This window comes from Danio rerio, chromosome 7 (assembly GCF_049306965.1).
Source record: "Danio rerio strain Tuebingen ecotype United States chromosome 7, GRCz12tu, whole genome shotgun sequence".
Lineage (NCBI taxonomy): Eukaryota > Metazoa > Chordata > Actinopteri > Cypriniformes > Danionidae > Danio > Danio rerio.
In genome coordinates this window covers 6,742,969-6,760,000 of record NC_133182.1, presented here as the reverse complement: position 1 = coordinate 6,760,000, position 17,032 = coordinate 6,742,969, and the positions used below count along the sequence as shown (strand labels likewise).

Genomic DNA, 17,032 nt, shown 5'->3' with positions numbered 1-17,032 from the left:
AACCAGTCTGAGATGATTCACGCTTAGGTGTCCCTGCTGAAAAATCCAGCTTAAACCAGCCTAGGCTGGTTGGCTGGTTTTAGCTGGTTGACCAACCTGGTTTTAGAGGGGTTTTGGCCATTTCCAGACAGGTTTCCAGCCAGGTCTTAGCAGGTCAGGCTGGAAAATGACCAGCTAAATCCAGCTAAAACCAGCTTGACCAGCCTGGTTTAAGCTAGACATAGCTGGTTTTGGCCGGACTCCCAGCCTGGCTAGGCTGGTCAAGCTGGTTTTAGCTGGTCATCTCCCAGCCTGACCAGCTAAGACCAGGCTGGAAATGGCCAAAACCCCTCTAAAACCAGGCTGGTCGACCAGCTAAAATCAGTCAACCAGCCTAGGCTGGTTTAAGCTGGATTTTTCTGTAGAGGTACCTAATAAATTAGCCGGTGAGCGTATATTATATGGTTGTCTCTCTGTGTGTGTATGTGTGTTTGAGTGTATATCTTCCCTATAGCAATATCAATCATTTTTGACCTCATGGGGACATTTTTTGGTCCACATTAGGAAAACGGCTGATACATCACACAGAATGAAGCAGTTTGAAGATGTGAATGTGCACATTGCTTCCTGTGAGGGTTGGGTTTGGGGGAGGGGTATAGAATATACTACCGGTAGAGTATAAAAATCATTACGTCTACGGGAAGTCCCCATAAATATAGCTGTGCTAGTGTGTGTGTGTGCTTGTTTATGTTGTTTTTGAGTATGACCAGGCTGTAGTCTATTGAGGTGGTTTATAAGGACATGTGTTGTGTCATACTTCTCATAATCATACCTAATGAGGGTCTTTTGATATTCAATGTCCCAATGGTTTCCTGTAAGAGTAGAGGGGTGGGGTAGGGTCAAATACCAAGCGCTTTTTTACAGTATAAAATGCATTACGCCTATGGAGAGTCCTCATAGACCATATATACAAGTATTGCTGTGTGTGTGTCTCTCTGTTCGGATCTGTGTGTGGTGATCCTGTCCCACTGAGCTGGAAACTGCAACACAAGAAGGTCAAGCAGATGGGGGTGTGTGCATTTGTGAGTTTGTCTGTGTGTCTGTGTGTGTTTTAGGGGAAGAGCCTGTGGTTGGAAAGTTACATGCAGAGGCTGTGAACCACAGCGGACAAACAGAGAGGCGGCCGGAGGGGAAGAGAGGCTGCTGAGAGACCTGTGTGTGTTTGTGTGTTTGAGTAGCATCTCAGCATGTTCACACTTGCTCTCTTTAACTTCCCCTTCTTTCGCCAAAATAGAAAGGCGAGGAGAATATATAATTCCCTCTCTGAAATGGTTTATAGCCTATATGTGGTTTGGTTGAATATGACAAACCCAGCCATCGGGTCAAGTGTCATTGACATTTGAATCTAATTGAAGTACTTGACCCAGTTATGGGTTTTTACCATATTTTACCCGATGTTGGTTCTAAATGTTAATTTAAATGTAATAATAATAATAAATTTTATTTGTATAGCACTTTTCCAACATACATGCAACTCAAAGTGCCTCACAAACAACAACAAAATAGCGCTAAAATAGACCACATAAACTTGTAATATATACTCGGATAAAAGCATTCATGTACACAAAATGTAAGCATATATCCACATGATCTGGATATATGATCCAGATGACATCTACGTGGATGGGGACTAATTACAAATTGCATCTGATTTTAAATATCTTGGGGTCCAATTTGACTCCAAATTAACATTTAAATCACAAATTAAAAAGATATGTAACCGTGTTAAATTCAATATAACTAATCTCCGGTTCATAAGGTCACATCTATCATTGCAGGCAGCTAAAATATTCATGCGTTCAATGATTTTATCACATATAACCTACTGTCTAACAACCTGGGGCCTCATGTATCAACGCTGCGTACGCACAAAAACTTTGCGTACGCCTGGTTTCACGCTCAGAATCGCTCACGTTTGGATTTACTAACGATGAACTGAACGTGGGAATGTGCGCAGCTTCACGGCAGCTTTATGGCTGGCGTATGCACATTTTTTGTGTGTGTCTGTTTTATTTCCATTGGCGACTCCTAGAGGCAGTTGTGTTAAATTCCTCTCTACAAAGTGTCTGAGCCTTGCAATGGCAGCTGTATGAGACGGGTTCAGCAGGTATATAAGGTTTCCATACCATACAGTTGACCAGCTAAACATTAAAGCACAATTTGCAGCGGTCGCCTGTTTTCCCAATGTAATCTGAGCGATCTACCGCACGCACATTGCTATAAAGACACTATCTGAAGATGAATTTGCATGTGTGAATCAGAAACATTTCCATTCAATAAATGTGCAAATAAAATATGATGCACAAACTTATTAATGATTCCTACTTGTCTTTCTCGTGATAAATAGTTGGCAAAATCTGATATGTAGCGGGGGAAAAGAAGAAAGAGCTCATCAGACGCTGGATTCGAGCCGAGTTTATGCTCGAACGAGTCAAAACATGATCACATGTGTCTTACGAGCTGCGCCACAGAGACTATTAAGGGAACTGCAACATTTTACAGATATAAACCACACTATTTCTTTTTTTTTTTATGCACTCAGTGCGATGTTCAGACCCAACTGTGTCAACCGCATCAGCTAAACTCTCCCACTCTATTTTTTTCTTTTGTTGTTAATTCCGGAGAACAAACTTGCAAATAACACCGCTTTTCTCCGGTCTACCTCCGAAAGCAGCACCTCCAATTCACATTCTGTTCAAAGTTTCTCTTCTTGCTTGATTTTGCCTTTGCTTTTTCGTTGAGTTTTTCCATTAGCATAGTCATTAGCATATTCATATGGGGGAGGAGGCAGGGAGGGGTTTTGTGCTCGTGCATGTTGCGCTCAGTTTCACATTCATTCGGATGTACAAAAGAATATGCTTGAGACTCGGCGTACGCAGTGTTTCATACATCTGAATTTTTTTCTGCGCACGCACATTTACAGCTTTGTACGTACGCAATGTTTTAGTAAGATTTCCACGCAAGTCTTCGTACATGAGGCCCCAGGTCACAAGCAAACAAAACAACACTAAAACCCATAGAGTCACTTTACAAACAGTCGATTAAAATACTGGATAAAAAGCCTCGAAGACATCATCATTGTAGCATTTTGCAAAAACATAAACTGTTAAGCTGGGAAAATGTCATTAAGTACTCAAACATTTGCCTGATGTATAAAATCATTCATGGGGCCTGTTTCAGTAAGGAGGTTCAAACAACTCTGAGTTTAAACTTGAACTCTGAGTTGATTTAGCGAGAGATTAAAAACTCAGAGTTTTCGGTTTCAGAATAGCTGATCTGAGTTGGGTCAATCAACTTTGAGTAGACCAACTCAGAGTTAAGCGCGCACACCGTGACTATAAAACGACATTATCAATGGAGCGCAGATATTATGAGTGACTATGTCAACATCTTAAAAAAAGAGATCAGCATTTCTTTCTCCGGCTGAACTTGATCTGCTCGTGCAAAGTTATAGCAAATATGAGTGTATATATTTAAAAAGAAGCAACCATCAGTGAAACAGAGACAGTTAGCCTGGGAAAACAGCTGCTCAAGTTAATGCGTAATTTTTAATTTTAAGTATTTAAATATTTAAGTATAATAAAATAAGTAATGTAATGTGTGACGTTTATACTTTTTTTTCCTAAACTTTAATACACGTTTATCAGTTTTGATAGATTTAACAGTGCACTTGTGTGTCTGCCTTTTTATTGATCAAGTGATAGAGGTGGATATAACATTAGGAAGGTAAGCAGTAAGAAAATAATTTTTAGACAGAATAATAATCCCATTAATCTAGTAACAGTGCATGTCGAAAGTTAAGCTAATTATTTATGAAAAAAGGACAAGCCTTGTACGTGACTTTGTTCTGTGTGTGACAAAAAAGTAGGCAATAGCTGTGTTTCCATCAAAATATAGGCTATTACATAAATTTGTGCAAAACTGGAATAATGCCTAAAAATAAAGCAGCGTTTTTATCCAAAGTGTCGAAGAGAACACAATCGTCACTTCCTGATTAGCCTGCGCCAAATATCAACAGTAAAAACAGAATTTACTGCGGTAGAACAAGCTGCGTCAATGATTTTTTATTTAATTAATGTACTTGCGCCTCAGAAGACAATTGACACACAATGAACACGTGGGGGCGTTTCTTGACGCGCTCCAGACGCTCGGAGGTAATTAATAATATACACTAATACTGAAACAGTGAAGGCATTTTAGAATGACTAAATCAACAGTTAAGATGTTCTGCAGTGTGCTCAGTCAGCTGGTTTGTCCATTCACTCACATTTTCATCATCATCTCTAACAAACCTTTTTTTAATGCACATACTGTAATTTGTTAAGTGCACTTCGTAGTTTATGTGCATCTTATCAAATAAAAGTTTAACCTACTCAGTTATGCACATGTTTTATTATGTGTATTTTTAAAAGTTATGTGAATCATGACGTTTCCATTAATCGTTTTTATGGGCATCTCCAAAATGAGCTCTAAAATAGGTGTGTGGAAATGTAAGGCTCAGGCGAGAAATACCGCTTCATCTTTAAAAAAATGGGGAGAAAGACAAAAACTCAGAGTTTAGAGAATAAAACCTGCTCCGGACCAGGTTAGATTCACAGAGTAAGTTACCACAGTAACTGACTCTGAGTTAAAGTTACCTCTCTTTCAGAAACAGGCTTGACTTACCCTGATTTCTCGAGTTTAACAAACCTGCCATTTTGAAATCGAAAACCCAGAGATTCTCTCATTTCAGGGTTAAAACACTCTGAGTTTTCACTTAACCTCCTTTCTGAAACAGGCCCATGGTCTGTCATCCCCACCTCTCAGTCAGTTTGTAGACATCAGGAACAGCACACACAGAGCAACACGAGGGGCAGCCCGAGGAGACTGTATTGTCCCACTCCGGAAAAGTACCTTTGGTCAGGGTGCCTTTTCAGTTACAGCTGCACAGGAGTGGAATTCTGTCCCTGGCAGCATCAGAGAGATAACCTCATTTAATATATTTATAAAACATTTAAAAAGCTGGTTTATAGAGAATCAGACGTGTCATCATCATTCTGATTAAATTGAAACTAGCATGTTTCCATTTGTGCCCACCATCTTAATGATCTGTTGTTTAAATGTGTTTCAGCTATTTTTATCTCTATTACATTTACATTTACATTTAGTCATTTAGCAGACGCTTTTATCCAAAGCGACTTACAAATGAGGACAAGGAAGCAATTTACACAACCAAGAGCAACAATGAATAAGTGCTATAGGCAAGTTTCAGGTCTGTAAAGTCTAAGAAGGAAAGTGTTAGTAGTATTAGTATTTTTTTTTATTTATTTATTTTTTTTGGGTACAGTTAGTGTGATATTCAGAGAGGCAATTGCAGATTAGGAAGTGAAGTGGAGACTAAATAGTTGAGTTTTTAGTCGTTTCTTGAAAGTAGCGAGTGACTCTGTTGTTCTGATGCAGTTAGGGAGTTCATTCCACCAACTGGGCAGATTGAGCGTGAGCGTGAGCGAAAGTGATTTTTTTCCTCTTTGGGATGGAACCACGAGGCGACGTTCATTCACAGAACGCAAGTTTCTGGAGGGCACATAGATCTGCAGAAGTGAGTGCAGATAAGAAGGTGCTAGGCCAGAAGTCACTTTGTAGGCAAACATCAGAGCTTTGAATTTGATGCGAGCAGCAACTGGCAGCCAGTGCAAACGGATGAGCAGCGGAGTGACATGTGCTCGTTTAGGTTCATTGAAGACCACTCGTGCTGCTGCATTCTGAAGCAGTTGAAGAGGCTTGATAGAGTTAGCTGGAAGCCCAGCTAGTAGAGAGTTGCAGTAATCTAGTTTGGAGAGAACAAGAGCTTGAACAAGGAGTTGAGCTGCATGTTCAGATATGAAGGGTCGGATCTTTCTGATGTTATAGAAAGTGAATCTGCACGATCGAGCAGTTCTAGAAATGTGGCCAGAGAAGTTTAGTTGGTCATCAATCGTTACTCCAAGGCTTTTCACCATTTTGGATGCAGTAATGGTTGCCCCATCCATCTGGATTGAAAAGTTATGGTGTAGAGTCGGGTTGGCAGAAACTACAAGCATTTTCGTTTTTGCGAGGTTCAGCTGAAGATGATGATCTTTCATCCAGTGTGAAATATCGAACAGGCAGGCTGAGATGCGAGCTGGAACCGAGGGATCATCAGGATGAAAAGAGAGGTATAGCTGGGTATCATCAGCATAGCAGTGGTAGGAGAATCCATGTCTCTGGATGACTGGTCCTAGAGATGATGTGTAGATGGAAGAGATGATGTGTAGATGGAAGAGATGATGTGTAGATGGATTACAAAATGTTGGTGTTTTAGCTTCATTTGTAAATATTCTCTTTTAACATCTATATGACCATGTCTATTTTAGTACTTTTTAAATATGTTTGATACACTGAAAAAAATTATTCAGAGATGATTCCTAGGATTTACTCATTTTTTTATGTTAAGTGGTTGTAAACAATTTATTTGTGTTGAATTTAAACAAACAAATTAAGTTGAACATTATTAAATTTAACACAAATAAATTGTTTGCAACAGTTCTGCATGCAACACTTTTTTCAGTGTAGATTGTATAATTTTTCTATTGTTTTTTTCTAGGTTGTTAAGGGACAACAGATGAAAAATAGCCTTCGGGCTAATTCTGGTGCATTGGCAGAAATGCTAGTTAATGTACACCATCCCTGCCAAATAAACAAATAAATAAATGATCACACACAATAGCACACACCATACATACACACATAAACCTACAACAATATAGATAAAATGCGTACACCTTAAAAGCTTGTGTATTCATACGCAATTTAAAAACGATGCGTCTTGACACGCTTTTTAAAAACTTGAATACTGGGGGATTCTTTCACTTCAAGAGGGAGACAGTTCCAAACTTTTGGAGCATAATGGCTAAAAGAAGAGCCGCCAGATGGCATCAGGTTTACAGAGTAAAATTCTAAAAGTCCAGCGCTAGGAGAGCGTAGCAAACGGTTTGGATTATATTTTGATAAACAGTCAGAAATGTAGGAAAGTGTCATGTTGTGAAGTGCTTTATAAACTAATAAAAGAATCTTAGAATCTATTCTTTTGTGCACGGGTAACCAGTGTAATTCTACTAATATGGGTGTGATGTGCTCTCGTTTCTTCGATTTCATTAAAACTCTGGCTGCTGCATTTTGTATCAGCTTCATTAAAGAACCCTTAGGTAGACCAGGGGTTCCCAAACTTTTCAGCCCGCGACCCCCAAAATGAGAATGCCAGTGACTCGTGACCCCCAATATTCTCTGAGGTGGTGGTTATAAATACAGAAACCTTGTATGCAATGACGCGCACACACCAATAAACCCAAGTCTATTCTTTGTTTTTGTTTTTAATGTATGTCAGTGCTGTAAATGGGCTAGAAAGTTTAACCTGGTGTTACAAAATCTGCTGCATCTGACAGTATTGCTGTGTCTTTAGTATAATGTAATTACCAGAGAAGTTGCAATCCAATAGAACTAGTAACTATTAGCTACTATACTAACTATATAGTTTATAGTAACTATAAACTAATATTTTTTCTCATCAGTAGGTTATTAATAAAATACAGTAAGTCTTAAGGTTTAATAAAAATTAATTGATTTTTGAAACTCACCAGGCGACCCCCCTTCATTGTCCTGCGACCCCTCGGGGGGTCCTGACCCCCACTTTGAGAACCTCTGAGGTAGACCAGTATAATTAGCATTGCAATAATCAAGGCGAGAGAAAATAAAAGCATGAATTAATTTCTTGGCATCATCAAAAGATAGGAAAGAACGAATTTTGGCAATATTTCTTAAATGATAAAAACAAGTTTTTGTAACTTGATTAATGTGAGATTTAAAGAACACCTGTAGATTTTTTTTTCCTAAAACAATTTCCTAAAAAATGTTTCTAACATGTAGAAATGTTGAATTTGAAATAAATGATATAGTATGGCTTTCAATCTGAATCTGTATGATGAGGATCTAACAAATAAACTCTTACACTTCCATTACATTCGTGCAAATTTGTCAGCCACCTCCAGTCATGCCAACAGTATGTGGATGTAGCCTTGATGATGCAAGCTGAGACTGCACATCTCTGTGATGCAATGCACTCAGTGGAGCTGTAGCAGTGGTGGGCAACCTTTTTAGACCCGAGGGCCACATCAAGTTTTGCAAACCAAGTGAAGGGCCACATGTCAAATCCTTTAAACAATAACTTTTTTTTAGAGAGGCAGTGTTCAATTCAGTTGGGTAGTTGTGGTCTAGTGGTCAGTGAGTTGGACTTGGCCCACTCAAGTTGGACAGTAGCTGGTTTGATTCCTTGTTCTGATTCCTTTAAAGTAAAGTGCCCTTGAACAAAGAGTTGCTCTTAATTGCTCTCTTGGTGCAAGTCACTCGATTCCCACTGCTCCAGGTATGGGGGGTTAAAAGCAGAGGTAAAAATAGGCTTTAGAGAGTTGGACTTGGACCATTCAAGTTGGGTGGTACCTGGTTCGATTCCTAGTCCTGATTCCTTCGAAGTAACGTGCGCTTGAACAAGTTACCTAACTCCTAAAAGGGAGAAGCAGTGGCGCAGTAGGTAGTGCTGTCGCCACACAGCAAGAAGCTCGCTGGTTCGAGCCTCGCCTCAGTTGGCGTTTCTGTGTGGAGTTTGCATGTTCTCCCTGCGTTCGCGTGGGTTTCCTCCATGTGCTCCAGTCTCCCCCACAGTATAAAGACATGCGGTACAGGTGAATTGGGTAGGCTAAATTGTCCGTAGTGTAGAGATGGGTTGCGGCTGGAAGGGCATCCGCTGCGTAAAAACTTGCTGGATAAGTTGGCGGTTCATTCCGCTGTGGCGACCCCTGATTAATAAAGCTGACAAGAAAATGAATGAATGAGTATTCAGTTGAATCCAATTCAGCTTTATTTGTATAGCGCTTTTACAATGTAATGTTATTATGAGTGTGTAATGTGAACAATGAGCCTGGTCCTCTTTCTTCGCAAGAGTGTCAAAATCTGGAGTCTGCTACGGCAAAAGCGCGAGGCGCAGCAGGCGGTTAAAACATGAGGTGCGTGGGACGCATAGCATGCAAAAACCTTACGGCAGTTAGTAAACCATTGAAAAGAGGCGCCTCTTAACGCATAGAGCGCATTCGGTGTGATTAGCCTGACTCATTTCAGCCATTAACTGTCGTTAATTATCTGAAAGTCTGTTCCAGGCCTGGATTGGCCAATTTGGAGGACCGGGAGAGTTCCCGGTGGGGCCGGTCCCTTTTTTTGGCCGCGAGGGCCGGTGTTTCTAGCTGTTTGCACTCTCAGCAGTAACACTTTTTTTTTTCATTTATTTATTTATTTGACCATAGCCTCACTCTTTTTATTCTTTATTTTGCCGCAGCTCCGCTCCTCTTATTTCTTGTCTTGCAGCCCCATGAGCAAAATGCAGCCTGCAGGGTAATGATGATGTAACTATCATTCAGGCCACACTAACATAGCAGCGCCATTGTGGTCCAGTGGTCAGCACGTTGCGTATGGCCCGCGGGTAGTTTGCCCACCTCTGAACTATAGTGACGTCACTGTGAGGGTAAGGGGGTAGGGGTGGGGTTAGTTGAGTGCATTAAAAAGCATTGGATGCAGCTCAGACTGCACCGCACCAGGTCTGCATCCAGACCCCTCTCAATCATGGAGCAGTCCAATCAGATGAAGATTAAGAGCCATATCATACATTCCGGCAAATAAGGCGCAAGACATGTTTGGCGTAATTTGTTGCTATTTTCAGACCAGTGCAACCCCAATTTTGACGTTTTGCGTCGTGTTGTTTAAATAGCAAATCTATTTGCGCTACTTTGTGGACTCATAGGTAGGCTGGTCTGAAAAGGAGGTGTGTTGAGGCACATTGTTGGAGCGCTGCTATTTTGAGCAACTGAAATAGACCAACTAAAAGCAGCTCAAGTCCAGCGCAGATCGTGTTAGTTATGCACCTATGTGGGTCCAAACGCTTACACATTGCTTAATACACACAGGATGTACAGCAATACACAAACATCTTTGCGTATGGAAAAAATAAAGGATTAAAATATTACAAAAATCTTTATTTTTAATATTTTCTACATAAATATAAAACCCACTGCCCAAGTGCCTCATCTCGGGGGGCTTTTTCTGTTTTTTCATGACAATTTGCATTTGTATAATGTTGTTATTATTTATTATATGGTGATTTATATTTGTTTTAATAAAAACAAGTATAGATTTGTCCACGTGTCAAGTTTTGGAAACGTCTGCATCATCATGTGGGAATAAGAACAGGACCAGGGCTTTATTTGTACCGGAACACACCTGATCCGCAAGCTCTGAAAAGTGATCCGGCACCTCATTTTACCAATCCCCCTCCACAACTGTCGCTATTCAATTTAGTCCGTGACAAACCCCCCACGCCCTCTCCATTTACATGTGCGACAGCTCTACATCCTCAGGTAACAAGCCGGATCCGTTAACCCAATCTGTTCCGGGACCTTGCAATTCACAAATTAAGCAATGAATGGAACTTGTGTTTGGATATAACTCAGTTTTTTTCCAACACTTGGAAAATAGAACTTAATTTAGATAAATATAAATAGTTCTGAAACAAATCTTTGCACTTAACAAATGAAATTAAATATGTAGAGTAATGGATGTCTTTGGTGGAGTGTGTAGAACACAGTTTCCTTACCCCACTCAAGCAAAGGAGTAAAGAGTAAAAGTAAAGAGGCCAAATGGAGGAGGCTCGTTCTTTATCCTCGTGCTGCAGATAGTCTATTTTTCTGTTTTCTCAATAGTGAAGTGTTCAGTTTGTCTACTTACAAAGTTTGCCATGGTGTGACTCAACTGACTCTTAATGGGAATGTGAGATGAGACTGATTGGTTTAATGCACGTTATGCTCAAAACACACCCAGAACTCATTAAGAGAATAAGCACAACCCTGTTAGACCTTGCGTTGGGGTGCAGAGCGTATTTCACAAATTAGACCATGCGTCGGGGCGCAGAGTGCACTTCACAAATTAAGCACTGAATGGAACTTGTGTTTGGATATAACTCAGTTTTTTTTTTTACCACATTTGGAAATTAGAACTGAATTTAGAATAAATATAAATAGTTCTGAAACAAATCTTTGCGCTTAACAAATTAAATTAAATATGTAGAGTAATGGATGTCTTCGGTGGAGTGTGTACAACACAGTTTCCTTACCCAACTCAAGTAAAGGAGTAAAGAGTAAAAATAAAGTAAAGAGAAAGTAAAGAGGTCAAATGGAGGAGGCTCGTTCTTTATCCTCATGCTGCAGATAGTCTATTTATCTGTTTTCTCACTAGTGATTGGTTTAATGCACGTTATGCTCAAAACACACCCAGAACTCATTAAGTAAATAAGCACAACCCTGTTAGACCATGCGTCGGGGCGCAAAGCGTATTTTCCCATCCTTAAATTAGCAAAAGCGGATTCAGACACACCCTTAAAGCTTTTGCACATGCGCTTTAGACTTTGCTCCTAGAGTGTCAAAATAGAGCCCATAGCTTTAAAAACAAAATAGTTTATTTATTTACATTTTTTTTAATGTAGAAAGGACTACTGAGTGATATATGAAAAACAAAATAAATGAAAATACAAAGTACGCAAATTTAGGACTGTTAAGACACCTTTCCGCTGCACATGACATTCAGACACAATGGTTGGAATACGCCCCCTTGTGGCACTCGCACAGAGTTTTCAATTTTGTCATGCATCATGGGAGAGAAGTTGTTCTCGCTGTGTCAAAAATAAAGAAGTGCAAAAGCCAGAGTATTTATTCTCCGTGCATTCACCATGGTTGAATGAATAAATGAATGAATACTAGAAACTCATAAACTGCTAAAAATTTTGGAGGGAATGTGGAGACGTCATAAAAATTTATAAATTTTTAATTCTCATTTATAAATAGAAATGTTTTATATATATATATATATATATATATATATATATATATATATATATATATATATATATATATATATAGACTTCAGATTCAAAAAATAATACAAATCTTGTGCGCACAGACCTGCTTGGACAACATTGGAATACATCACATCCGGTCGGCTGTCGCATACGGTCTATACCAGGGGTGGCCAACCCTGTTCCTGGAGAGCCACCTTCCTGCAGATTTCAGTTGCAACCCATATCAAACACACCTGCCTGTAATTATCACGTGGTGTTCAGGTGTGTTTGATATGGGTAGCAACTGAAATCTGCAGGAAGGTGGCTCTCCAGGAACAGGGTTGGCCACCCATGGTCTAAACACAGGAGTTCAAATATTTTAACGTATCGGCAGATCGGACCCGAATTTTCTGCATACGAAGATGAACGAAACTCCACACAGCTCCCGAACTACTCTCTATTGGAATTTCAGACTTCCAATCTGTCGTTTGTTTGTCGTGTGCAGTAGACAGGCGGCTTTAGGCCCCATGACTGGAATTGGTTAAAAATCACTCAATCCATCCCTGCTAGCGCCCAAATTCGCGTACACTATCTTTTCATGAATGAACTCGGGACTGCTTGAGACTTTACGACTTTAACAACACATGACTTTATACATATTACATATGACTGCTTTGATATTTTGCCACCAGCTCACCACAAAGAAAGCAAAGACCAAGCAAGCAAGACAGAGCAGAGCAGAACGAGCTTCCCCGCTCACCAGTGTTGCCAGACTGGAAATGTCAAAGTATCGTACCAGAACCTCAAAATTATCGTATTTGGAGGAAAATTATCGTACACGAGTCAAACTGAAAGTATACAGCGTATAACGTGCAAATTACCACAATACGTTAAGAAAAACTAGGTACCTTAGTGGGAAGGTTCAAACTCCACCTCTGAGTTGCTGTCATTGAATGTTGCCAGATGTTGAGGGATTTATTTTCTGAGGTGTGCATGCTTTGTTTTGATGAGACTAACTTTGTAAAAAAAACATGTTCACAAGACGCATTTGAATGGGGAAAAACGAGAACATCAAGGGAAAACTCCCGTCCTTCTCACCTTCCTTTACAGCACGAATTGTTTTAACATCATTGCTTTAAAGATCGACTTCAAACTGAAAACTACTGACCTAACCACGGGCACGCGCAGGAGGAGCGTTAACTCAAAGAGCTTAAGCTCTTTGGTTAACTCGTGAGAGAGTCATTCTCCACGTTGATTGGCTGAGAAGAGGCAACGTAAGATGAGATAGAAGACGTGCCTAACTCCACCTACTCCTGACAGACAGAACAGAAAAGATGCAGCTAGATCAATAAGTAAAGAAGCCCGAAGATTACAATGAAGTTACTTTTAAATGCCATAGAATTCTGAAATTATCGTACATTATAGGATTTTTCTCATTATTGATCGTACATCGTACAGAGGTCGAATTTATCGTACAAATACGATAAATATCGTACGTCTGGCAACACTGCCGCTCGCGTCCCTTTAAACTTTGAGCTCCTATCCTGATTGGTAGCGAAGGTGATGACGTCACATGGTGGAATGGAGATTCACGAAGAAAATGCAAATGCTTTGATATATGAAACATTTCTTGAAGAAGCAAATTATTTAAAATGGACAGAAAGATTAATTTCTACAGAGAACTTTTACATTTAATGTAGAATTGGTTTCTCAGAAAATGTCTTGACAATTGCTCAAATGTTGTCAGAGATTTCAAAATTTAATCAAGCATTTTGCATTGTTTGAACTAAACTATACAGTACTCATTCTTACTGTTATAACTCGGTTGATCAGTACGTTATAAACGAAATTTAAGCTAAAATGTAAAGCTAAAAACTATTCAAAAAGATTTCCAACTTAAAAAAAAACACAAAAATACCACGAAAGATTGGCATACTCGAGTGGGCAATCCTGAGAATTGACAAAGAGAGAGAAAGGGAGCGAGCGAGCGAGCGAGCAAGAGAAAGAGAGAGAGAGCACACACACACACACACACAAGCAAAACATACAGGCATATACGTATGACTGTAACACACAGCAAGAGTCTAGCCCTGTCAGTATCGCCAGGAAAGCCATGTCACACACCTAAACTTATAAATACACCACAGAAAATAACACCTACAACCCTTCATAAGCACCCAACTACTGTCTCCAGCTCTGCAGGCCTGTTATTGAACAGTCTGTAATTAATAATAATGAGACACTGACGCATCATCAGTCCACTAGCAGTTGAGTGCGACGCCATTGATTTTGATCCCTCCCCCAATGACGATTTTAGATGAAATTAGCCGACAAAAGCTCAAAAATATCACAAAAGTCATCATGTATCATATCAAAAGTAATCTTTAAAGGGATAATGTGTAGTATAGTGTGTCCACAGTCATATTGCAGTGATATAAACACAACAAGTCTCTTTTTTTAAACGTCCTGATGTTAAAATAGGATCAAACTCCCTCCCATTTTGAGGCGGACCGTAACGTAACATAGGGGTGTGGTTTCCCCGCCCACCAAATTGATTGACAGCCGCGTATTAAGGTCTCAGCGGTAATGTGTACACTCAAAAAAATGATATGTTGGCGTTAATTAACTTTTTTTTGTCCACTGGTTCCACGTAACCGAGTTAAGTTATCTTTAAGAAAGAATATTAATTTTAGTGAACGTAAGTTAGTTACATAAAGGTAATGTAATGTTGTTTAGTTCAATCAACGTAACATTTATAATTTAGCTTTAATCAATGTAGTTATTTAAGTTCAATTATTCTAAAATTGATATTGTTATGTTTAACCAAATAAAAAAACTGTTTCCGTTTCATTGAGTTTATTCAATAGCATTTTTACAGTTTTACACATTTTCCAGCAATCAAATGATTATCAAAATCTAAAAATGGTCTTTATCTGTATCTTCACTTATTACAATAAGTTAAAATATTAATACTATTAAAATAATAGTAATACAAGTATGAAGCAAATTAAAAACAATAAATGATTTACAAAAATATGCTTACAAAAACATCATAAAATACACTTTTCAAAATGATACTTTTCATATATTACAAAAAACATTCAAAAATAATATTCTGCCTTCAAATGATTTACAAAAATATACTTCGAAAAATTAAGTCTTCTTTTGTAAATGCTGTACCTTCTTTACACTGAAAAAGCAGATAACACTTCAGTTGTTCAAAGAAAGATTAACATTTTCAGGCAAAGTAACACGATCAGCACTACACCATAAATTAGACCAACCATGACAGAACATGCAATAGCTACACACATTCATCTCTGACATTTGCAACATTTCTGCACATTTGCACCAGACACTTTCTTACAACCACTCCCTATATCTAAAAAAAAACAAACAAAAAAAAAACATTGTGCATAAAGTCTGCTTCACACAGGTAAGTGGGCTTGACAAACCACATGTAAAAGCATTCTTAATTCTTAACATTCTTTGTATAATTAGCACATCTTGGGTGTACTGCCTCTTCTTGTTGATTTGCTGAATGTCTCCTCAATTGTAAGTCACTTTAGACAAAAGAGTCTGCTAAATGTTAATGTAACTACTGTAGATTCATAAGGTGGTGTTGCACATCAAGGTTTGTGCTTCATCATGCCCAGCATCCTAAAAATGTCAGATAAAAAAAAATAAACATTTACCAACAGATCAAAGGTGAAAGGAGGAATTGGTTTAAGAGAAAAATACAAAATGTTTTTAAAAAATAATAAAATAAAATGTAAATAGCTTACCATGTACTCCCTCACTTAGGGCCATTGAGGATGCATTCACACCTTTTTTCCACTGGTAATGTTCTAAATGACATGAAATGACAAATAGTAATTTACTAAATAATTAGTTAAAATTACTAGTAATTTTTACTGTACATCATTTTAATGTGTGTATAGGCATCTAAAGGCATAGTACCTGGATGATCCACAGTCTCCTCAGCCAGATATGGGACTTTAGAGGTTGAGCTGTAAACATGTGAGGGAGAAAATAGATGCTAGTGAGCAAAGATTTGTAATAATAAAATATAATAATATAAATATATAGCATTTAGAATAATATATTTATAATAATAAAAATGAAAAAAAAAATAATAAAACACTGCAAACTACTAAACTTAAAAGTTTAAATGTGTTAGATGACCAAACAAATAAGCTTACATTAAATATGTCATCATGCTAGATGTCATCCTATTTAAGTGTCACATATGCTTGTAAAGTTTTTTTTTAACAGGCTTGAATAATAACAATGTGCCAACACCACCTTTTAATTAATATTATGTAAGTTATCAAAACTAGCATTCAAACTTGACAAACAGCTTGACACTCATTTAAAATAGAGACTATCAAATCAAATCAAAAATCAAATCACTTTTATTGTCACATTATCAGCAGCACAGGTGCTATAAGTGAAATGCTTAGCCTATTCTAACATTACTATTCCTTACTACCATTGTTTGCAACTTTATTTTGGGGGAGTTAATAGTATAAAATCTCACAGGAATGCAAAAAAACTACAAATTTATCTGTCATTAATGTGAAAAAGAAACAGGAAACATGGCAATTTCATAACAATACTATACACAAACACAACAGAGTATTACAAGGGAGTACATTAATGACTCAAATGTTGTCACAGCCTCAATATAAATACATAAAAAGTAAATAAAATCTCACCTGTGTGTCCACATTGGGCAAAGCTTTGTGCACGTTCTCAATTTGCACTGTAATCTTCATCTTTTGATTCCCATAATATGGCGCCGAGCTGAGAGTGATCGTTGTGGTTTGAATCTTCTTACTTCCTGTGTTGTTTTGAAACTGCGCATGTGCAGATATTACTCCACCTATTGACCAAAATGCAGTACTGCAGAAGCAACACAACTCCCTTTCATTCATGTTAATTAAGCGAGCTGTTTAAATGTAAAAACTAACTTTTTCTAATTTTTTCCAACACAACACTTTTATTTTTAATACACAAACATAAGCGAATTGTTTAATTTCAATATAGTTACATTCTTTGGACCAA

At 38.3% G+C, this 17,032-nt stretch overlaps 1 protein-coding gene and 1 long non-coding RNA gene across 5 annotated transcripts in view; both read right to left on the bottom strand.

The window, feature by feature from the left end:
* Window positions 1–17,032, bottom strand: part of prkd4 (protein kinase D4) — a 60,688-nt gene that overhangs the window by 33,456 nt on the left and 10,200 nt on the right.
* On the bottom strand, window positions 14,805–16,812 carry LOC137496090 (uncharacterized). The gene is made up of 4 exons (XR_011016180.2): window positions 16,684–16,812; window positions 15,926–15,975; window positions 15,751–15,813; window positions 14,805–15,625 (listed from the first exon to the last, which is right to left on the bottom strand). It is a non-coding gene; the product is annotated as an uncharacterized lncRNA (long non-coding RNA).